A 24,425-nucleotide genomic window follows, 5' to 3' on the forward strand; every position below is an offset into this window, starting at 1 on the left:
TCTAAAACTAAGCTCTTCCATTGGACCCTCAAGTAAATACAGAAGCAGACAGTCTCCTCCAAGGGTTTGCTGATGCAATAGTGTCAAACTAAAATAGAAATGGAGGCCACTAATTCATATATAATGATATATACAGGCAATATTTTGACTTAATTTGAAATGTGATATTATCTATGTTTAGTGTATTTTTATTCATTTTGATAAATATGTCCCAATTATATTTTGATCTTGTTTAGCTACGCTGGACAATGTTGTGGAGATGGTGTGTTTGACACCTCTGTGCTGGAACCAGAATGACTTGGGATTGTGAAATTTTCAATGAGAGTATTTAGAGCTTTGAAATAGGCAAACATTACAAATTAGGGCTTGATTTGTTGTTTTGTTGGTTTTATAGACTTAAGAAAATGGATAAAAATGTAATAGTGCAGATTAAATTTAGAAATTTGTTCCTATTTGCCCCCTTCTCCCCGAAGCTGGTTGTTAAACATTTACCAGCATTCCCTTGCCCTACTCACTAACTTGACATTATTCTCGGTTGGACACTCTTTGGACCAGAAAAAGTATGTTGATGCACCAGAAAGAGCACTGGATTTAGAAGCAAGAGGAATGTTCAAATCCCAGTTCTGTTAATTACTATTTGTGTGACCTTGGGCAATTCACTTAACCTTTATGGCCCACAGTTTCTTCATCTGTAAAATAAGGGACTAAATCACATCTATGATTCCCCCCATCCCTAAATCAATGATCTTCTGATATCATTAAGAGCACACAATGCTTAGATAAGTAGGCACCTAACACATGAATGACAATAACAGGGAGTAATACTTTGCCATTATACTGTAATTTATCTTCCCTTCCAAAGGCCCTGAAGCTTATAACAATTCAGTCTAATTCAATTCCTTCCAATAAGCTTACTATGAGCAAGGCACTATGTTAAGTCCTGGGGATACAAACAACCACAACAATAACAGCAACAAAAATCATCCTTGACACAGAGAGCTTATATTCTATTAGAGGAATGTATGGACGTAGAAAAGTACATTGAGTTTGAGATGCCTATCAGATACAAAAGAGAAAAAAGGATAAAAAAATGTTAGAATTCAGTTCCTTTTATAAAGAAATTTGAAAAGGAATGAAAGAAAAAAGAAAGAATGAAAGAAAGAAGGAAGGAAGGAAAGAAGAGAGGGAGGAAGGGAGGAAGGAAGGAAGGAAGGAAGGAAGGAAGGAAGGAAGGAAGGAAGGAAGGAAGGAAGGAAGGAAGGAAGGAAGGAAGGAAGGAAGGAAGGAAGGTAGGGAGGGAGTTAAAATAAAAGAAAAAAGGAAAAAATGCAACTCCTAGAGTGATTTATTGCTTTTGCCCTTGTTCTCTCTCTGTTCCAACTCTTTTCTTTCAGATTCTTTCCTGTGCTCCTTTACTAAAACCTATTCTAGTTTCTTAGAAATTTTATCAGCACCATTATTTTTGTCTGCTCCTTTCTTTTCTTTGGAAAATCTCATGCAGTTCATATGATAGTTTTTATCTTAGACTGTAAAGACCTGGAGGTCAATATGTCTATCATGCACAAAGAAGCACCTCAATGCTTTTTGGGAAATGCTCAACCCCAAGTCATGACCTCACAGACCACATTTAGATAATGTCCCCTTGAATATAACTGTTCCTGCTACCAATAATCTCGTACCAGATAAATCCATTATATAAATCCAATCCATTCATGTTGTGCTTTAACTGACAAAATGCCTTCTATACATAATGAAATGCAATATGTTGTAGTGGGCACAGCATTAGAGTTGGAGTTAGGAAGAGCTGGGTTCACATCATACCTTAGACTTTACATAAATCAGTCTCCTTGAACCTCAGTTTCCTTATTTATAAAATGAGAGGATTATACTAGCTTGATGACCTCTAAGGTCCCTTCTAGCTCTAAAACTATGATGCTAAAAGTTATTTTTACCAATATAGTCACCTCCTCTGCAACTTGCAGTCTTTAAGAGTCATCTAGAGCAGAGATGTCTAATACATGGGCCCTGGGTGGCACTGGTGACAATACTCCTCAGTGCAGCCTGAATCAGATTAAAATGTAATTTGGAAATATTTAAGAAAAATAAATAAAAATACAATGGAACACAGATAATATTAATATGTGGTTTTCTAAGTCAATATATGTCAGTGAGAATGATATGTAGTACAGTTTCTATTTGAGTTTGACACTGCTGGTCTAGAACACTGAGAGACTGGGTGATTTATCAAGGTTCGAAAAGCAGTGATGCAGGATGTAACCCCAGTCTTCCTGACTGCCCATTCTCTTGCTCTACTGCTCTATCCAGATGCTCTAGCCATTAAGCCATGTATCTTCTATTGAGTCCTATGGGCTTGCAGAAAGTTAATGCTAGCAGGAATCTTAGAGATTATCTAGTCTGACCACTTCCCTCTCAGTTTAGAGTTACAGAAACTGGGGCTCACAGAAGGAAAAATGGCTTGCCAAGAGACGCAGCCAGTAGGTATCAGATCCAGGATTTAATCTGGGTCTCATGGATCCAAATACAGCACTCCCTCCTGCACTTCATGCTACTTCTCTAACAAAAGCTATATATGAAGATGAATAGTATAAATACAATTACACCCGCTTTTAACAGATAAGGAAATACAGGTTCAGAGAGATTATCTGATTGCCCATTTCATTAGGTTTAGAAGATACTGAACTAGAGTTCTTCAAGGAGTAGTTACATGACCAGTTACCAGTTTGGCTGTTGAGGTAGAAGCTGGACTAGATCCACTCTGAGGTCATGTATCTCTCTGAAAGCCTGTAACTCTCCTTCCAGTTTCTTCTATAAATATTCCTGGGATGATCTGGCTCAATCAGATTTCAAACCAAGATATCTGCAGATTTGTTTACACTTCCACTGCTTTAATTGTTTTATGAGAAATTGCTCTCTTGATTTCTACTGTTTTATAAATGAGTCTTTTCTCTAAATCAGTGTGGCCCTTTGGGATGCCATATATTTACCAAGAACATTGATTGTTGGGTGACTCAGATGGTTTCGGGTACAATTTAACCTTGGACATTTTATAATTTGGTGTTCACTTGACATTTGCCCTAACTGGGCAAGTCAAATGACACAGAGATGGCTAAATCAGGAATTATTCACCTATCAATAACCAGTCATTTTCTGCTTCCTAATATATTTCATTCTTGTGATCCTTCCCTCCACTGATGTCAATCAATGGACAAGAATTTATCAAGTGTCTGTTATCTCCCACGTATTCTCCTTGGTATAAAAAAATACAAAGACAAAAATGATATTAGGCTCTAATCTCAAGGACTTTACATTCTATCAGGGGAGAGAATATCTATATTTGTTTTTAATCTAGATCCACAATTATATTGATATCAATTAGCTATATTTATACCTATATATATGTATGTATACACACATATATAATTCATATACATTTGGACGACATTCAATATCACCTATACCTATATCTGTGTCAATTATATCTATATATAATTTATATCAAAATCTGTAAACAATATCTATATCATCTTATTTATATCTACATCCATAACTATTCCTATATTTGCATCTTTATATGTCATTAGTATTGTCATCTATGTCTATCTATATTCACATCTATATCTCTAATTACATCAACACCTGAATGTGCACCTGTATCTATACATAGGAAGAGGATATACAAAAAAGAACCCAAGGAGTTTTGAGAGATGGAGCACTGGCAGCTGGGGGAAGATCAGGAAAGACTTCAAGTACAAGCAGGTACATGAACTGAATCTTAAAGGAAACAAAGCATTCTATGAAACTGAGGAGAGTACAAAAGAAGTCCATTTCTGGCATAGGGAACAGTCAAAGCAAGGGCACAGATATAGAGAATGGAGTACCAGGTGAAGTACCAACAAAAAGGCCAGTACTAGAAAGGGAATAGTGAATAATGATACAGGAAAGGCAAATAAAGTGACTGAAATGCCAAAAAGAGGAGTTGATATTTTATTTTAGGGATCAACAGGGAACCACTGCAGTTGATTGGACTGGAGTCATATCTTCACTTAAGGAATGAAAGATTTGCTAGGTCCTACTAAGCTAGAACAGTTTTGAGTATGGGCCCAGTAATACACTGATTTTATGTTCATTATCTAAGGACTAGCATAGCTCTGTTTAGCGTTTCTCTTCACCAACTGTCCCACAATTACCCCACAGGGTAACAAATCTTGAGGGCACATCAACTCTTGAAGACATTGGTAATTTATGAGCTATGGTCACAGGTACTTGATGTGTGGTGGTAAAAGATGTTTGGGGCTCTCTGTGATGAGCAGTTCTGAAATCTCTTCTTGAAGAAAGGACAGATTCATGATATGATATAGACCTGAGACTTCTGGTTTGTCTATAAGCCTTTGACCTTCTTTCATAGTTAAATCCTAAGCTAGGTTTTCTAACATAGATCTTTCCCTTGGTCCAATTTTCTCATCAAAGCCTCTGAGTACCAAGGCAGATAGGGCCTTAACTTGTAGAAACTTAAATTGTTTGTAGAATATATCCATGTTTTTAAACTTGACAATAGATGGGGGTGCAGGAATGACATTTATATTGCAAATTAATTTTCATTTAAATTTAATTTAAATATTATTAAAATTATTTTATTATATGAATATATATAATATCTATTATATAATGTATTGGAAAACAGATAAATATTATATTTGTTACTTATTTTATTATGTTAAATAAATTTGTTAAATGAAGTTAAAATTTAAATTGTCTTCATGATAGTTATATTTGCTTATGTTAATCATAAGCACTGTAAGGCAAGATGGTCAAGTATAGACTAAAATGATATTTCCTAATGACTCTGGCCACATAATAAAACCAACTCTAAGAACTCATTTCCTGAATCTTGACTCATTATCCTGTTTTCTGAAACTTCTTTATGTCTTTTGTTTTTGCTTATGGAGAAAATATCAATATTGGTGATCTTCAGTTGCCCTAAAAGTCTGTGAACTTGACTTTTTTTCTTTAATAGTTTCCTATCTATATTTCAATATAATCTGTTTTCTCTGTATTTTAATTTTTGCATTGAAAAATATTATTGTGAGAAGGGGTTTATAGGCTTCACCAGACTGCTAGAGGAGTCCATGCAAAAAGGTCAGGAACTCTTGCCTTAGAACATAGAATTTGAAATACCAGAAATAGAAGGAACCTTAGAACACAGAAACCTAAAATATCAAAGATAAAAGGAACTCAACACATCAAATTCAGTCTGGCTGAGTCTAAGAACATAGAATGTCAAAACGGGGAAAACTTTAAAGCAGAGAACACAGAATATCAAAGCTAGAAGTGAGTTTGCATTAGAACTTAGGAAATACAAAAACAAAGCCAGAACAACCTCAGAACATCAAACAAAAGAACTGAGTAGGACCTTAAAACAGAACATAGGATTTCACAGGTGGAAGTGACCTCCTAGACCATCTAATCCAACCCTTTTGCTTCTCAGATGAGGATGCCACCCACTCTCATCTCTGCGGACTCTGCTGGACTCACCTAATGAGATGGAATAGTGTTCAACTCAGAGCTATTGACCTAAAGATTTATCTAAAATAGATTTGCAGAGTATCAACATACCTTGGCCCTAAATCTGTCTCAACTTTGCTCCGATTACCTTCTAAATTGTAGAGCAACCTAATTAACCTGGCAATTGCTTTGTGATAATCACAGGCTTTTCACCTCTGCAACTCATCACCAAAACCCAAGTATTTTAAAAAAAAAAAAAAGTAAGCAAAATACCTATGACCAAGAAAGAAGATTCCTACTTAAAAGAAATACAACTTATAAATTAAACACTTCTTTATCCCTCAGAAGGGACTTGAGCCTATGAACACATCTGTTTTGAAAAAGTATTAACATTTTAATTCCAGTTTTCCTTTTAGATGATTTCTGTTGAGGCTGTGCAGAATACTGATGGACAAGTCAGCCGAAAACTGCCGCCTCTGGGTCATTGCACAGTTTAAAACACCCCCAGCAACACGCAGATAAATCTTTTGATAAAATACTCTCGATTCTTTGGGGACATTTTGAGTTAACACCAGTGTTTATCACAGAGTGATTTCACCAGGGTCAGCACAAGCATGCAGTGTTTATAATGCAGTTTGCATCCAGCCTGCGAAGAATCCAAATCCCAAATCTGGGCGATGTTCTGAGGAGGCACCAAGAGACTCTTTTGTCTGCATTATTCACAATGCTGGAAGTAAGATCAATAGTTGGAGCTCACCTGTGACTGTCCAAAGCACAGCAGGAGGAATTTTCGAGAATGGTGAATTTAGCAGAAATGATGTGCTCCCACCGCACTACCCAAGAACCTACATTCTCCACCTAACAAAGGAGATAATGAGGCTCAGAAGATGTGATCAGAGAAGGAAAAATCACAATGGGAGGAGAACAGGGCACACTAGTGGTACATTGCTGGGAAAACTTCACATCAGAGTATATCTAGTCAAAGAAGGAGGAAAGCATCTTCCCCTCTATCACTCGAGATCACAGCCAGGGCCTTTAAAAGACAACAACAACTGAATCCTTAAGTGGTTTCCAACACAAGTATCAGACAGGTATAGACTTTATCTGAACCTTCTTTGAGTAAGGTATCTGTAAAGGACTTGCCAGACAGAAGAGTTAACAATTTATCCCAGAGCAAAAAGGAGCCACAAAGACTTCTTGAGCAGGGGAGTAGGACATTCAGAGTTTTATAGTATAAATTTTTAAAAAGAAAAAATCCGAGGAAGTGTTTAACACTCAGGGGAAGAGTTCTATGGGAGAGTGAGAGGTTGTGATAATGCTTAAAAAGAAAAAGAGGGAAAAATAATTAAATATTTAAAATATATTGAAGAAAACTGAAGGAAGTTCAGAAGGGAACACAGAAAAATAAGGCAATGTTGGCACTACTCTGCTAAATGTAATATATATATTAAAAGAAAAAGAAAAGTAAGAGCTGTACATAGTGTGTCCCCAAAGTGTGCAATTTTAAGCTGAAATTGTAAGCAATAATTGATGAATAACTAAAAGCAATAATTTAAACTCATTATAATTACGCAATTAGAGCTTAAAACTGCACTCAGACTTTTGACACTTTTGTATGGTAGCTTCATTGTTTCATTTATAATCCTCTTTTTGGCTTTCTTTGTCCATGGACATATTCACAATTATTGGTGATTGTCTAGTTTATAATTTTATACCAATATACAAAATATTATGAATTTTATAATTTATATGATAAAATCAGGTAAAGATCATGATGGGAACAACTAAAGGAGATTCAAAGTCAAAGTGAGATCTTTCCCAAGACCTATTCAGTGAGGGGACAGATTAAATCTCCTGTGTCTCAGAAGAAGCAGATGACTAATTCTAGAGTTACAGATGTCACACAGGATGATAAGTGCCTCTGTTCTGTATCCCCAACCTCTCGACAGGAGGGAAAATTAAACCAAGTTACAAACTTTCTTCCTTCCTTCTCTAAATGGAGGGCCCCAGGGCCCTTGGTTAGCAAAAGAAATCTTTCCCTGTGTCCAACTCCTTTCAAGTGTGAACACAGGCATTACTCACCAGAAAGGGATTCTGACAGATCTAAAGTATATATAACTTGCAGAGGCTCTGGACTATGAAACCAAGTCCCTTGCTTATCAGACACCACAATTGATGAGGGAGATCATATTCCCAGAAAGCAAACCTGTAACATGTTCAATCTTCAGACCATGAAGGGAAATGGGACACTTTTCTAATGGAGTCCAGCTGAGTGCATCAACTTTTTGGAGACAGCCTTCCCCGGTTGCTTCCTGAGCTATAGATGACACCACTACAAAGAAGATGTCTGTGCCACTTTGTCTTCAGTACACTCTTGTCTTTGCTTTTCTAGAACTTGACAGAAGACCTTGTATGTGTTATACATATAATAATAATAAATAACACTTATATGTTCAGTCATTTCAGTCTTATCTGAATCTTTGTGATCCCATTTGGGGTTTTCATGACAAAGATACTGGAGTGTTTTGCCATTTCCTTCTCCAGCTCATTTTACAGATGAGGAAACTAAGGCAAAAAGGGTTAAATGACTTGCCCAGTTCACACGGCCAGATTTGAACTCTGGAAGATGAGTTTTCTGACTTCAGGCCCAGCACTCTATTCAATGAGCCACCTAGATGCCTAATACTTATATAGCACTTACTATATGTCAGGCATTATAATAAGAGATTTACAACTTATAAGTCATTTGATCTTCACACTTGTGTTTGTCCTTTATTTTCAAAGGGGATTGTAACATCAGAGAAATGATGACATGACTTGCGCTTGACTTTGATTTGAGTGAGGAAGGGCTGTGCAGGTCACCAGCCTCACTTCTCCTCCAGAGCTATATGAATCCAGTGACCAGATATTCATCAAGATGACTGGAGATGACCCAGGATGCACTGGGAGACCTTGGCCCCTTTTAGGATAAGGCCTTTTCAGGTATGAGCTTCAGAGTAAACTGGGTTTAAGGTTGAGAGGGGAGTGAAGGAAGGAAAGAAGGAAGGAAGGAAGGAAGGAAGGAAGGAAGGAAGGAAGGAAGGAAGGAAGGAAGGAAGGAAGGAAGGAAGGAAGAAATAATTCTAGCCAGTTAACTCCAAGTTAACTGGGCAGCTTCTAGTCATCAAAATTTACCTTCCTTTGGAGAGGAGAGGGAGAGGGAAGGCAGCTTGGTCTACTCACAGATTGTGTTTGTCCTTTGTTTTTGAAGATGACCATGATATCAGGGAAATGAATTAAATAATAGGTGATATTATAATTCCTATTATACAGTTGAGGAAACTGAGGCAAACAGAGGTTAAGTGATTTGTCCAAAGTCACATAGCTAAATGTCTGAGACTGGATTTGAACTCAGGTCTTCCTGAATCCAGGCCCAAAGCTCTATCCACTGTGCCTCTTAGATGCCTTTGTGTGAATTAGAATGGTTGTCGTTTCTAGCAATACATTTCGTGTGTGGCTTTTAGACACAGCTGGCTGAATGGGGACCCAGCTAGTTGGGTAACTCAACTCCTGCTCTCCTGTCTGCCTTCCCTGCCCCTTTCTTCTCCTCTCCAAAGGAAGGTAAATTTGGCTGGCTGAAAGATGTCCAGCTGACTTGGGTGTTATTGGCTCCTACCCTCCCCTCTCCTCACCTCCTCTATCCTCTGCTTTCCTCCCCTGCCCTGCCCTACCGTGCCCTGTAGTTTTGCAAAACCTCCAACTGTGAGAAACCTACAACTTACTGATCTGGGAAGCTGGGACGATGATGAGCCTCTGTCTAAGGGCTCCTCTGGACCCCCCTACCTTTGTAGTGATTATGAATACTAACTGTTGCCATTTCCCTCCCAGCCTGACATCTTTCTTTTTCTTGGCCTCATTAAAGTCCATGCCCAGGACCCTTCTTAAACAGGCCTATTTAATCAATGGGTGTTGCCTCACTCTAAGTGAGTACTGGCAAAGACCTTGGCCTAAAGGCCCCAGGATCTCCCAGTGCATCCTGGGCCATCTCAAGTAGTCCTGATGAACATCTGGTCACTGGATTCTGGAGGAGAAGTGAGGCTGGTGACCTGCACAGCCCTCCCTCACTCAGAACAAAGTCAAGTGCAAGTCATGTCATCATTTCTCCAGTAGAATGGTCTTCCTTGGCAATGAAGGACAAACATAATTCTCCTTTGTCCCACCCCTACCCCCACTGTAACCACCTTCGTTCTAAGAGGCTGTGTAGAAAGAGTATTAGAAGAAAAATTAGAAGACCTGGGTTCAAATCTTAACACTACCTGTGTTACCTTGGACAAGTCATTTCATTATGGGGTGGGACTTCCGTTTCTTCATCTGCAAAAAATGTAAAAAAAAAAATGAGGAGGTTGCACTAGATAATGTCTTCCAACTATCATCCTATGATCACTTCTCAAGAGAAATGTTGCAGTAATCTTCCTGCTTCTAGCTTATTCCTTCTCTTCTCTATCATCCACCCCACTTCCTGAGGTAATCTTCTAATGCTTCTCTAGAAATAAGCATATCACTCCACTTTTTCTAAGCCTTAAATGCTCTCCTTTGCCTGCTGACTGAAGTATAATCTCTTGACTCTGGCATTCAAGAATCTCTCTAGTCTGGTTCCAACCTGACCACCCAACTTTTATCTTGTCTTCAGTTATTCCAAAATTTAACCAAGCTAAACTCCATAAACATTCCTCTTTTCATCATGGCCCTCTTCTTCTCTGTGCCTTTTTTTATACCACCCCACATTCCATTGGAAAGAGTGTCAGATTTTGAGCCAGAGGGTCTGGATCTGAATCCTCTTTCTGCCTCTTACTACATGTGTGGTCTTGGAAAAGTCAATTAACCACTCTGACTGAGTCTCACTTTTCCCAAGTATAAAACAAAGAGATGATACTACAAGTACCATAAAGTCCTTTCTAGCTCTAAATCTATGATAGTATGAGTGTCCAGAATGGATTGCCCTCATCTGTCTAATGAAGTCCCTTCCTTCTTTTTTTAAATTTCTTTTATTTTTAATTTACGGAATAAAATATTTCTATGACATAGCATTTCCATAACATAGTATAATAAAAGATGATTGCACATGAAACTGTACATCTTTTATGTACAACTTGCTTTTCCCTTTAAATATATAATAGCATTAACATGTAAATATCTTTTTTCTGTTTTTCCTTCTTTCTTCTACCTTCCTCCCTCCCCGACTATAGAGATGGCTAACATTAGACACAAATAGGTATATAAACATGTAAAATTATTCTATACATATTCTTATTTATCAGTTCTTTCTCTGGATATAGATAGCATCTCTCTTCATATCCAGCAATACTAATATTAGCTCTGTTTCCAAAGATGGAAAAAGGAAAAGAACCTTTATGTTCTATAGCAGCTCTCTTTGTGATAGCAAAGAACTAGAAATTGCAGGGATGCCCATAAATTGGAGAATGACTGAACAAATTGTGGTATATGGTTGTGATGGAATACTATTGTGCTATAAGAATTGATAAGCTCAATGATTTTAGAAAAACATGAAAAGATTTGCACAAAATAATGAAAAGAAAAATAACTAGAACCAAGACAACATTGTAAACAGTAGCAGCAGTATTGTTTTTAAAATGACTTTGAATGAATAAGCCCTTTTGACTATTATAAATACCTTTCCTTCTTTCAAAGCTTAGTTTAGAAACAAATACCTTTTCTTCCCCTGCCCATTCAGCCTTCCACCCACTAAGTGACAGTGATCTTTTTACCCTCACGTTTCTCCTAATACTTTGCCTGGAACTCTACCTTACCCTTGCCTCTGTTTCTCTTTTTACTGTGGTTATTGGTGCACATGCCTTTTCTTCTATTAGATTACAAAGTCCTTGAGAGCAGGTACTGTGCTATACCTGCCTTTGCATCTCTACACCCTAACAAGGGTTTTGATCACAATAGGGGTTTAACAAATGTTTGTAGAAATTAAGGGGATAGTTTGTCTACATTAGACAAAAAAGATAAGCTGAAGTTTTAGTAAACCAACAAGAAATGAATGAATCATTGAATGAAAAAAACATTAAGCACTTATTATGATTTATATTAAAATGCTTTGTACAATACTTTCTCAGACTAAATATTTTAATATCAAATTCTACTTCCTGATATATTGGATTCTGAATGATTGATGTTTAGTACCATGCTTAGTAAATATGCAGCCAAAAAAAAAATCCTTAAGAAGATTTTCATACATTCCTTCTAATAACCATGAGGCAAATGTCATAGTTAACCAGCAGGAAAAACCACAGACTGAGAGAATTTCAGTTTGAAAGGACCTTAAAGGCATTCTAGTCAATTCATAAGAATTCTTCTACATGATTGGTAAGTACTCATCTAGCCTTTGATTGAAAAATCCTACTGGGGGGAACCCATTGTCCCCCTTCTCTAGGCAGTGCATTCTACTTTGGGATAGCCTTAAATGTTAGGAAATTTTTCAAATTTGTCTCTTTGTAGCTTCTCTCTATCATTCTTAGTTCTGTCTTCTGAGGTCAAGGAGAACAATCTAATCTCTTTTATACATGTCAGCTCTTCAGAAACTGTAAGACAGAGATATGCCCCCTTCACATCTTCTTTCTACCAGGCTAGTCCACAGTTCTTTAACAAGCCCTCATATGTTATGATCTTAGAACCCTTGACCCTCCTAGTACTCCTCTAATGAATTCCCTAAAATGTAGCATGCAAAATGGAATAATGTATTAGAGATGTTATCTGACTAGTTGAGACAATAGTGAACCATCATCTACCTTGTTCTGGATTTGTTGTTTTTGTTACCATTCATTCATATATGATTCTTTGTGACCCAATTTGGAGTTTTCTTTTGCAAAGGTACTGAAATGGATTGCAATTTCCTTCTTCATCTCATTTTACAGATGAAGAAACTGAGACAAATAGGGTTAAGTGACTTGCCCAGGGTCACACATCTAGTATTGTCTGGGCCAGATCTAGCACTCTATCTAGTGCTTCTATTAATGTAGTCAGCGAGAGCACTAGCCTTTTTTTTTTCCTACATCACATTTTTTATTCATATTGATTTTATAGTCCACTAAAACATCATGATCATTTTAGATGAAATGTTAACTGGCCATACTTTGCCAATCTTGTACAATTAAGTTGATATTTTGTACCCAAGACTTTATATTTTATGTTCATTAAATTTCATCTTCAAGTATTGGGCCCAATATTCTAACCCATCAAGATCTTTCAGAATCCTGACTCTGTCATTAAATTTTGTTAGTAATACCTCCTAGACTTGAGCCATCTACAAATTTGATAAGCATGCCATTTATATTTTTAAATGTATACTGAAATCTTTTGCTTGTATATTCTGTACATTTTCCAATGTGTCCTTTCCTACCTCTTCCTAGAAAGCCATCTTTATAACAAAGAATTAAAAGAGGGGGTGTAAAGTTCAGAAAAATTAATCAATAGGTTAAAAAGTCTGACATTATGTATAGTATTTTTTGGTGGGATCAACAATCTTCTTTAATTACATTCACCAAGAGAGAAAATATAAGCAGTGAAATATAGATCAACAGACTGGGCTTCTGTCTGACCATAAGCAATACATACATCACAGATCAACAGACAGATCCAACTGTCTGGCCATTACATACGTACACAATTACCAGAGAGAGAAGCACCAACATTTCAAAGCTGGGGGAGCTCCGTAGAGATTGCCCATAGTCTCATCTGGCACATGAACTTTCTTCCAAAGAGTAAGCCCCACCATATGCAATATTCTACACTGGTCTCCTATGTCTACAAAGAAGCAAAGGGAAGGGCTTTCTCATATCTCTTCTTCAGGGCCACACTTGAGTCATCTGTTATTATAATTAATAATAATGAGAAAAATAGCTACCATTTAAATAATGCTTTAAGGTTTACAAAACACTTTACAAATATCTCATTGATCCTCACACCAACCCTGAGATGTAGGTTCTAGTATTATCCCCATTTTACAGTTGAGGAGAATGAATCCAGGGTTTTACAGCTGATAACTGTCTGAGACCAGATTTGAACTCAGGTTTTCCTGACTTTAGAGCCAGGATTCTATCTACCATGCCACCTGGCTTTCAGCGTTAGTGAATAGTCTAATTTGGATATAATATGAAACACATGTACTAGAATAGTGTAAAATAAAGCTAGAAAATGCCCTAAATCACTATTAACATGAGAAAAGCAAATTAAAACAACTCTAAGATTCCACATCATATCCATCAGGTTGTTCTGGCTGACAAAAAAGTAAAACACAGTTATTGGAAGGGGTGTGAAAAGAGAGCGCAATGTTGGTCCATATGTAGTGAGGGCCTGTCCTTCCACCTATCGAATAGGTGATGTCACTTGTGGCTCAAAGGGAGGTAAACATCTCTAGCTCTTCTACCCCCACCATTCTCCAAAGGAGAGGAAGCAAAAATTTGGTGCCAGAGACCACTATTAGGCAATAATGATCTCTATCTTCTCCCTTAAATATTGTTAGCCCATCAGGGGTGTGGAACCTATGGCCTCAAGTCAACATGTGACCTTCTAGGTCTTTGGGTCCTTTTGACTGAGTCCAAATCTTGCAGAACAAATCATTTTATTAAGAGGATTTGTTCTGCAAAGTTTGGATTCAGTTGCAATTGAGGACCACACTTGGTGACCAAGAGGGCCACATGTGGCCTTGAAGCCACAGGTTCACCACTGCTGGAAGGGATATGATCAAGTTCAAGCTTTTGATCACTGTGTAATTTTTAGAGGGGAATAAGGACTCTAAACTTTATATCCAAGGCTTGACCCCCCTTCCCACCAAATACTGATTCCACAATGAACATATCAAGAAAATATCAGAGACTTATTTATCCAAATCATGATAAAATAGAAATCAGATTAAATATACACGAAATAATATATACTAGACAATACAGAGTGAAAGAGCTCTTCCTCTGGGATTGAGGCAACTTAGCTAAATCAAGAGGGAGAAACTTACATCTCACCCAAGGGGAAACTTCCCAAAATCTCTAGTGTAGTATAGTGGAGATAGGAAACATGATGGAAAGTGTCACCTCCTCTCTTGTCTTTTCCCTCAGCAATCTGAAATAGGGCTACCATCATCCACTACCATCATCCATTTTCCTTCTGAAAGTCAGAAGTGCCCAAAACAACCTGAAGCTTGAAAAGTTCAGAAGAAAATTGAAGCTCTGCTGTTCTCACCAACTCCACTCTGCCTCTCATGCAGGGCAAGGCATTCATCTCTATCGATGAGGAGAGAGTCCCACACCAACAGGCTTTGGGACAGAGATTAACACCAGCAATGCAGCTTGGAGCTATACATTATAATTCACTAAACTGTGTATACCCTTTGATCCAGCAATACCATTACTAAGCATAGATGACAAAAATCAAAGAAAGAGGGAGGAAACCCATATGTACAAAAATATGCAGAACAGCATTTTTGTTGTAGCAAAGAATTAGAAATGTGAGAGAGGGGTGTTCGTAAACTTAGGAATGGCTAAACAATGACCATCTGCAACTTCCAAAGAGTAAATGATGAAGTTTGTTTCCTACCTCCTGACAGAGCAATATTGCACTAGAGGCACAGAGTTGAACATAAGCTTTCAGACATACACAAAGTATGGATTTGTTTTGCTGGACTATGATTGTTTGTTGAAAGGGGGGAGGTTTTTATTGAAGGAGGGATTGGGGGAAAAAATGGCTAGCAATTGTGATTCCAAAAAGGGAATAAAAACAAGATCATAAATTAAGCATTTAAAATGGCATAAAAGATAGTTCAGAGGGAGACACAGATAATTAGAAGAGCTTTGAAACCAATGTGTTGAATTTATTATTTATTTATTATTCAAGAATTAAACTGTTCATAATAGAGATAAAGTGTCACATACAAACCTCTTCTCTGAATTCCTTTGTATATGGAAATGTCCATTATTTTGGTTTCAGTCAGTTTCAGAATAACAAAAAAATATTTTAATGAATAAGGAATGGAAAGGTAGGTTGGAGCCCAGTCCCCCTCCTGCCAAAGTATATGCTTTCTTTTTTTACACTGGATTCCACTTTCTTTTTGTCTTCATGTTTTTGACCACTCCTTTTAAGTATTCTCTAGGTCATCACCCAACTCCTTAAGCTTAGGTATTCCCCAGGATCCTGGACCCCTTTCTCTTCTTTTCATACATTCTTTTAGTAATCTCATCTGCTCCTATGGGATCATACAGATAAATTCCAAGCTCTTATATCCTACAATCTCTCACCAATACTTCAGTCATACATTGGTAACTTCTTAATATGTAACTCCATATGGATATATCATAGACAAATTCAGTTAACCTATCTATAAATCAATTAATAAACAATTATTAAGCCCCTAGCACTATGCTAGGGAATGGGGATGGAAAGAAAAAAAGTGAGATAGTTCCTGCCCTCAAAGAGATTATATTCTAATGAGGGAGAAAATGTACATGCATATATATATATATATATATACATATATATGTATATATATATGTATATATATATATATATATATAATGTACAAAATATATCAACAGTAGTTTGGACAGGAAGCAGTTTGGACAAGCAGCTGAGGAAGAAAGACCTTAAAGACCTTAAATCCCTTAAAGAAAAGACCTTAAAAAAAGACTATAAGGTGCACTTGACCTGAGCCTTGAAGAAAATCAGAGGGGCGGAGCCAAGATGGCGGAGTGAAAGCAACGACTCACCTAAGCTCCTGGAAAAACTCCTCTGGATATCTCTGGGGGGAGAGTCTGACCAGACTTTGGAGGTGTAGAATCCAGTGGGTGACGGACTTTGACGGATTCGGAGCCCAGGCTGGACCGGAGGGTCCACGGGAGGGATCTGTTCCGCGGGGGTAAGACCCCGGCGCACAGCGCAGCGCGGTCAGCGCGGCAGGGCGGAGGGGACCAGAGGAGCCCGATAGTGGCGGGGGAGACCAGCGGAGCAGGAGATAAGCCAGGCCGAGCCGGTGAGAGCCGCTGAGTGCCAGACATCAGCGCAGCAGCCCTTGAAATCTTCAGCCTGAAGACGGACTTCGGTGGGTCACTACTTGAACTTTCAGGAACTGGGATGGCAGAGTGATCAGTAAGTGCTCTCTCCTCCCCCCTGATGACCGTGAGGGAACCATAAAATTCTTCCCCAGATTAATCCTGGATCAGCGGGAACAGCAGAAGGGGGCGGGTGGTCTCATAACACCAGAGGCTGGAAAAGTGGCAAAGGGGGATTCTTCCTATTGTGGTGGAGGTGATCTGGAGGGACAGACGACCCAGGGCAGAGAAAATTTGCACTAAGACCCAGGCAAGCCTCAGAGCTGGGAGACGAGCCCCAGGAGGGGCGGGAACACGCATTAGCTTCTAGGCGTGCCCCAGCCCTCCAGGGGAAAAGGGAAGACAATAGGGAAGCTGGGATCACCATCCCCTGACCTTGCCTTTGCCTCAAGTCAGCTGAGGAGATATCCTGAGACCAGACCACACCTCCCACACACCTAACAAGCTAACCCCAGGGTTGATCGGGGAAACAAAAAACAAAAGCCTGCTTTTAGCCCAGACACACATCTGCTCAACTTAAAGATCTGTACCCTCTGACTGAAAGAACCAAAAGCTACAACACTCAGCCAACATCATGAATCGGAAAAAGCAGACGAAAAGTGAAAAAACCATAGAATCTTTCTATGGGGGTAAGGACCAAAACACAAACACCAAAGAGGTTAGAGCTGAGACTGTACTTCCATCTGAAACCTCAGATGGGACTATGAATTTCTCACAAGCACAACTAGATTACCTGGAACGTCTGAAGAAGGATATAAAAGAAAAACTGGCCAATGATTTTAAAACTATAAAAAAAGAATTCACTGATGAGAACATCACCCTGAAAAAGAAAATTGAAGAAATGGAAAAGGAAGTTCAAAAATTAACTGGAGAGAATAATTCCCTAAGAGGAAGAGCTAATCAAATGGAAAAGGAAACCCAAAACCTAATTGGGAAAATTGATCAGATGGAAAAGGAAACCCAAAACCTAACTGGGAAAATTGGTCGAATGGAAAAAGAAGCACAAAAATTAAATGGAGAAAATAGCTCCTTAAAGGGAAAAATTGGTCAGATGGAAAAGGAGATGGAAAAGCTAACTGAAGAAAACACTACGATGAAGATTAGAATTGGGCAAGTAGAAACTAATGACTCAATGAGGCAACAAGAATCAGTCAAACAAAATCTAAAGAATGAAAAGATAGAAGAAAATGTAAAATATTTAATTGGAAAAACAACTGACCTGGAAAATAGATCCAGGAGAGAAAATCTAAGAATTATTGGCCTGCCAGAAACCCATGATGAAGAAAAGAGTCTGGACAATATCTTCCAGGAAATCATCAAGGAAAACTGTCCAGAAGTACTAGACTCAGAGGGCAAAATAGTCATTGAAAGAATCCACCGTTCCCCTCCCGAAAGGGATCCCAAACTCAAAACCCCAAGAAATATAGTTGCCAAATTCCAGAGCTATCAAGTGAAGGAGAAAATACTACAAGCAGCCAGAAAGAAACAATTCAAATATCAAGGACACACAGTCAGGATCACACAGGACCTTGCAGCTTCTACATTAAAAGATCGAAAGAATTGGAACCCAATATTCCGTAAGGCAAAGGAGTTGGGACTTCAACCAAGGATCAACTACCCAGCAAAGTTCAGCATAACATTTCAGGCAAGGAGAAAGTCATTCAACGAAATAAGGGATTTCCAGAGCTTCCTGACCAAAACACCAGAACTCAATAGACAATTTGATCTTCAAATGCAGGTCTCCAGAGAATCATAAAAAGGTAAACAGAGGGGAAAAAACAAAAACAAAAACTTGCTACTCAATTAGGGCAAACTGTTTACCTCCCTATAAGGGAAGATGATACCTGTTAATCTTGAGAACTGTGCAGCTATTATGATAAAAGGGATATATGTAGAGGGAACGGGCATAAAGTAAATGATGTCAAGTCAAAAATATGATTTAAGTATGAGAAGGGAATGTAATAGGAGGTGTGGAAAGGGGGAAGCAGAAAATGGCAAATTATATCACAGGAAGAAGTAAAAAACTATAGCAGAGGGAAGGAGGGGAGGGAGATGAGCATTGTTTGAGAGGTACTCTCATCTGATTTGTTCAAAGGAGGGAACAATAATCTTAAGTAGATAAGCCTAACTAGCTCTATAGGTAGTAGGAGGGGAAGGGGGAAGAAAGGGGAGGGTGGCTAAAAGGGAGGAAAGAAGCAATAAGAGTAAAGGGAACTAAAAGGGAGGGGGGTCAAAAGAAGGAGGGGAAGGCTGCAGGAGGAGGGGGAGAAAAGTGAATACTATTGAGGAGGGGAAGGGAGACAGGAGAGCTAAAAGCACAAATGGTGGGAAAGAGGTTGGAGGGAAATACACAGATTGTAATCATAACTGTGAATGTGAATGGAATGAACTCTCCCATAAAACGGAGACGGATAGCAGAATGGATTAAAAGCCATAATCCAACAATATGCTGCTTACAAGAAACACATTTGAAACGGGGGGATACACATAGGATAAAGGTCAAAGGATGGAGCAGAATATATTGTGCTTCAGCTCATGTAAGAAAGGCAGGAGTAGCAATCCTAATCTCAGACAAAGCAAAAGCAGAAATAGATCTAATCAAAAGGGATAAGGATGGAAACTATATCCTGCTAAAAGGCACCATAGACAATGAAGCAATATCATTACTAAACATGTATGCTCCAAGTGGTATAGCATCCAGATTCTTAGAGGAGAGGTTGGGGGAGTTGAAGGAAGAAATTGATAGCAAAACTATACTAGTGGGGGACCTCAACCTCCCCCTCTCTGAACTCGATAAATCCAACCTCAAAATAAACAAGAAAGAGGTTAAGGAGGTAAATAAAACTCTGGATAAGGTAGATATGATAGATCTTTGGAGAAAATTAAATGGGAATAGAAAGGAATATACTTTTTTCTCAGCGGTACATGGAACATTTACAAAAATTGACCATGTACTAGGACATAAAAACCTCACAATCCAGTGCAGAAAGGTAGAGATAATCAATGCATCCTTTTCAGATCATAATGCATTAAAAATTACATGTAATAAAAGGCCATGGAAAGAGAAACCAAAAATCAATTGGAAACTAAGTAATCTAATTCTAAAGAAGGGTTGGGTTAAAGAAGAAATCATAGAAACAATCAACAATTTCATTCGAGAGAATGACAATAGTGAGACAACATACCAAAACTTATGGGATACTGCAAAAGCAGTTATTAGGGGAAGTTTTATATCTCTGAATGCTTACATAAATAAAATAGAGAAAGAGGAGATCAATGACTTAGGCTTGCAGTTGAAAAAGCTAGAAAAAGAACAAATTGAAAATCCCCAAGTAAATACCAAATTAGAAATACTGAAAACCAAAGGAGAGATTAATAAAATTGAAATTAAGAAAACTATTGAATTAATAAATAAAACCAATAGTTGGTTTTATGAAAAAACTAATAAAATTGATAAACCTTTGGTCAATCTGATTAAAAAAAAGAAAGAAGAAAACCAAATTACCAATATTAAAAATGAAAGGGGTGAACTCACCTCCAATGAGGAGGAAATTAAAACAATAATTAGAAACTACTTTGCCCAACTTTATGCCCACAAATTCGATAATCTAAACGAGATGGATGAATATTTTAAAAAGTACAAATTGCCCAGATTAACAGAAGAGGAAGTTGAATACTTAAACAACCCCATCTCAGAAAAAGAAATTGAACAAGCCATCAATGAACTCCCTAGGAAAAAATCTCCAGGGCCAGATGGATTCACAAGTGAATTCTATCAAACATTTAGAGAACAGTTAATTCCAATACTACATACACTATTCTTGAAAATTGGGGAAGAAGGAGTCCTCCCAAATTCTTTCTATGATACAAATATGGTTTTGATACCCAAACCAGGAAGAGACAAATAGAGAAAGAAAATTATAGACCAATTTCCCTAATGAATATAGATGCAAAAATTTTAAATAAGATTCTAGCAAAACGAATACAGCATCTTATCACGAGATTAATACATTATGATCAGGTAGGATTCATACCAGGACTACAGGGCTGGTTCAATATTAGGAAAACTATTAGCATTATCGATCACATCAACAACAAAGCTAACAAAAACCACATGATTATCTCAATAGATGCAGAAAAAGCTTTTGACAAAATACAACATCCATTCCTACTAAAAACATTGGAGAATGTAGGAATAAAGGGAACTTTCCATAAAATAATAAGCAATATCTATCTAAAACCTTCAGCAAGCATTATATGCAATGGGGATAAGCTAGATGCATTCCCAATAAGATCAGGGGTGAAACAAGGTTGTCCATTATCACCACTATTATTTAATATGGTACTAGAAATGTTAGCTGTAGCAATTAGACAAGATAAAGATATCCAAGGAATTAAAATAGCCAAAGAAGAAACTAAGTTATCACTCTTTGCAGATGATATGATGATTTACCTAGAGAATCCCAGAGATTCAAGTAAAAAATTACTAGAATTAATAAACAACTTTGGCAAAGTTGCAGGGTACAAAATAAACCCACACAAATCTTCTGCATTCCTATATATTAGCAACAAAGTCCAACAGCAAGAGATAGAAAGAGAAATCCCATTTAAAGTTAGGGTAGACAGTATAAAATACTTAGGAGTCTACCTGCCAAAACAAACCCAGGGATTATATGAACACAATTACAAGACACTTTTTGCACAAATAAAGTCAGATTTAAGTAAGTGGAAAAACATTAGTTGCTCATGGGTAGGCCGTGCTAATATAATAAAAATGACAATTCTACCCAAATTAATATACTTATTTAGTGCCATACCAATTAAACTATCAGACAATTACTTTCTAGAGCTGGACAAAATAATATCAAAATTCATTTGGAAAAACAAAAGGTCCAGAATATCAAAGGGACTAATGAAAAGAAATGCTTGGGAAGGTGGCCTAGCGCTACCAGACCTCAAACTGTACTATAAAGCAGCAATTATCAAAACCACTTGGTATTGGCTAAGAAACAGAGAGGTAGACAAGTGGAATAGACTTGGCACTCAAGATGCAGTAGGCAAGGAATATAGCAACCTTCTGTTTAATAAACCCAAGGACCCCAGCTTCTGGGATAAGAACTCATTATTTGACAAAAATTGCTGGGAAAACTGGATAACAGTGTGGCGGAAATTAGGCATAGACCCATACCTGACCCCGTACACAAGAATAAAGTCCAAATGGGTACATGATTTAGGTATAAAGATTGATACCATGAATAAACTGGAGAAGCAAGGAATAGTGTATTTATCAGATCTATGGAGAAGGGAAGAATTCTTTACTAAAGCAGAGATAGAATGCATTATGAAATGCAAAATGGATAACTTTGATTACATTAAACTGAGAAGTTTTTGCACAACCAAACCCAATGCAACCAAAATCCAGAGGGATGTAGTAAATTGGGAAAGAATTTTTACAGCTAAGCTCGGGGATAAAGGCCTCATTTCTAGAATATATAGAGAACTGATCCAAATGTATAATCATACAAGTCATTCCCCAATTGATAAATGGTCAAAGGATATGAACAGGCAATTTTCAGAGGAAGAAATTAAAGCTATCTGTAATCATATGAAAAAATGCTCTAAATCACTATTGGTTAGAGAGATGCAAATCAAAACAACTCTGAGGTACCACATCACACCTATAAGATTGGCAAACATGACAGAACAAGAAAATGATAAATGCTGGAGAGGATGTGGGAAAGTTGGAACACTAATTCATTGTTGGTGGAGCTGCGAGCGCATCCAACCATTCTGGAGAGCAATTTGGAACTATGCCCAAAGGGCTACAAAAATGTGCATACCCTTTGACCCAGCAATATCGCTACTAGGACTATATCCCTAAGAGATCATAGAAATGGGAAAGGGTCCCACATGTACAAAAATATTTATAGCAGCACTCTATGTAGTTGCCAAAAACTGGAAGTCAAGGGGATGTCCATCAATTGGGGAATGGCTGAATAAATTATGGTATATGAATGTAATGGAGTACTATTGTGCCATAAGAAATGATGAACAAGAAGACTTCAGAGAGGCCTGGAAGGACTTATATGACCTGATGCTGAGTGAAAGGAGCAGAACCAGGAGAACTTTATGCACAGCAACAACCACAGTGTGTGAGAGTTTTTTCTGGTAGACTTAGATTTTTGTAATAACACAAGAACTTCTTACCAAAAAAAAAAAAAAATCCCAATAGAGGATCTCAAGGCAAAATGCCTGCCACACTCAGAGAGAGAAATATGGAAGTCACTCACATATTGTAGCAGATCATGTTTGTGTATGTGTATGTGTTTGTGTATCATGTTCTGATTTGTTATACGATTTCTTTCATTTATCTTAGTCTGACTACATAGCATGACTATAGTGAAAATATACTCAATAGGAAAGTATATGTAGAATCTATACAGAATTGTATGCAGTCGTGGGGAGGGAGGGGGGTAGTGGGGAGTAGGTGGGGAGGGATAAAATCTCAATTGTATGGCAGTGATTGTTAAACATTACAAAATAAAAAAAAAAATCAGATTCTAATAGGGAGAAGGGAAGAGGGAAAACATTCCAGATATACAATATGACAAGTGCAGACATAGAGGTGGAAACATTGAAAAAACAACCAGGTCTGTGTGGCTGAACATAGAGAAGTAGAAATATACAAAAAGGCTAACAAGGAAAGTTGGAGGTAGATGGTAATGAGGTGTAAATGCCAAACATAGGCATTTGTGTATGAACTTAAAGGTAATGGCAAGATACTAGAATTTATTGAGTAGGGAATGGGGGGAGGGTGTGGAGGGTGACAAGAGAATAATATGGTAAAATATGTGCTTTAGGAAAATCACTTTGGTAGATATATGGAGAATGAATTGGAGTGGCAAGAGATTAGAATTAGGGAAATCAACTGGTAGGTCTTGCCACAGAGAGACCAGAGGAGGTTTTGACCTATAATGAAGTGAACTATGTGAGTGAAGAAAACAGGACACATGCAAAAGATGTTATAACAATATATAAACTAGATTTTGCAACCTATTAGGTAATTATGAGACCAGAATGACACAAACACTGTGACCATGGGTAACTGGAAGAAAACTAATTATTACTAATGATCTCTAAGTTACCAAATCCAATGGCTTTTTCTCCATCCTTCTTTTCCTTGACCTCTCTGTGGCCTTTGACACTGCTGATCATTCTCTCCTCTATGATACCCTTGATAGAAATAGGGAAGTTCAGAAGAGAGACAGGTATGGGGTAAAAGATGAGTTCTGGTTCAGATATATTGATCCTGGGATGGGTAAGGGAAAATCCAGTTAGAAATACCCAGTAAGCAGGTAATGATATGGGACTGAAGCTCAGAGGAGAGACTGGGCATGGATATACAGATCAGTATAGAAATGAAAACTGAATTTGTGGGAGTTGATTAAGTCGCTAAGTAAGAAAATGTAGACATGAAAGATTAAAACAACCTTAGAATAGATCCTTGATGTAAACCTCCAGTTAGTTGACATGACATGAGTGAAGATATAGTAAGGAAGACTAAGAACCAGACAGGTAGAATGAGAAAGAACCAAGAGAGAACAGAGTGATGAAAACAGAGAGAAGAAAATGTCTTGGAGAATAGACTGGTCAACAATATCTCACGATGCATAGAGGATAATAAGAATGGGGGTGAGAAAAGATGAAAAGATTTGGAAATTAAGCCATCATTGGTAACTTGGGGGAAGGCAGTTTCAATTTTATGATTACACACTGACAAAGAATAATTTAAAAGTTGATTGC

The sequence above is a fragment of the Notamacropus eugenii genome, chromosome 1 (genome assembly GCF_028372415.1).
Source record: "Notamacropus eugenii isolate mMacEug1 chromosome 1, mMacEug1.pri_v2, whole genome shotgun sequence".
NCBI lineage: Eukaryota > Metazoa > Chordata > Mammalia > Diprotodontia > Macropodidae > Notamacropus > Notamacropus eugenii.